Source organism: Arachis ipaensis, chromosome B07 (assembly GCF_000816755.2).
Source record: "Arachis ipaensis cultivar K30076 chromosome B07, Araip1.1, whole genome shotgun sequence".
NCBI classification, from domain to species: Eukaryota; Viridiplantae; Streptophyta; class Magnoliopsida; order Fabales; family Fabaceae; genus Arachis; species Arachis ipaensis.
In genome coordinates this window covers 20,368,497-20,369,471 of record NC_029791.2, presented here as the reverse complement: position 1 = coordinate 20,369,471, position 975 = coordinate 20,368,497, and positions in this window count along the sequence as shown.

Below are 975 nucleotides of genomic sequence, written 5' to 3'. Positions count from 1 at the left end.
AGTTCTGTAGCTCCAGAAAATCCACTTTGAGTGCAGGGAGGTCAGAATCCAACAGCATCAGCAGTCCTTTTTCAACCTCTGAATCTGATTTCTGCTCAAGTCCCTCAATTTCAGCCAGAAAATACCTGAAATCACAGAAAAACACACAAACTCATAGTAAAGTCCAGAAATGTGAATTTAACATAAAATCTATTAAAAACATCCCTAAAAATAACTAGATTCTACTAAAAACATACTAAAAATAATGCCAAAAAGCGTATAAATTATCCGCTCATCACAATACCAAACTTAAATTGTTGCTTGTCCTATTTACATCCCTGCACCAATTTAGGCATGTAAAATGCCCTTGTACACAACTCTGGGCGTTCAGCGCCAGGTTGGTGGCCATTTTGGGCGTTCAGCGCCAGAACCATGCTCTGTTCTGGCGTTGAACGCCAGGCAGATGCTCCTCCAGGGTGTGATTTTTCTTCTGCTATTTTTTGACTCCGTTTTCAATTTTTATATTTATTTTGTGACTCCACTTGATCATGAACCTAAGAAAACATGAAAAACAAGAATAATAGAGTTAGATAAATAAACATTGGGTTGCCTCCCAACAAGCGCTTCTTTAATGTCAATAGCTTGACAGTGGGCTCTCATGGAGCCTCACAGATGTGCAGAGCTTTGTTGAGACTCTCCAACACCAAACTTAGATCTTGGATATGGGAGTTCAACACCAAACTTAGAGTTTGGTTGTGGCCTCCCAACACCAAACTTAGAGTTTGACTGTGGGGGCTCTGGTTGACTCCGCTTTGAGAGAAGCTTTTTCTGCTTCCTCTCCATGGTTGCAGAGGGAGATCCTTGAGTTTTAAACACAAGGGAGTCCTCATTCCATTGAAGGACTATTTCACCTCTGTCAACATCAATCACAGCTCTTGTTGTGGCCAGGAAAGGTCTTCCTAGGATAATGGATTCATCCTCATCCTTCCCAGTATC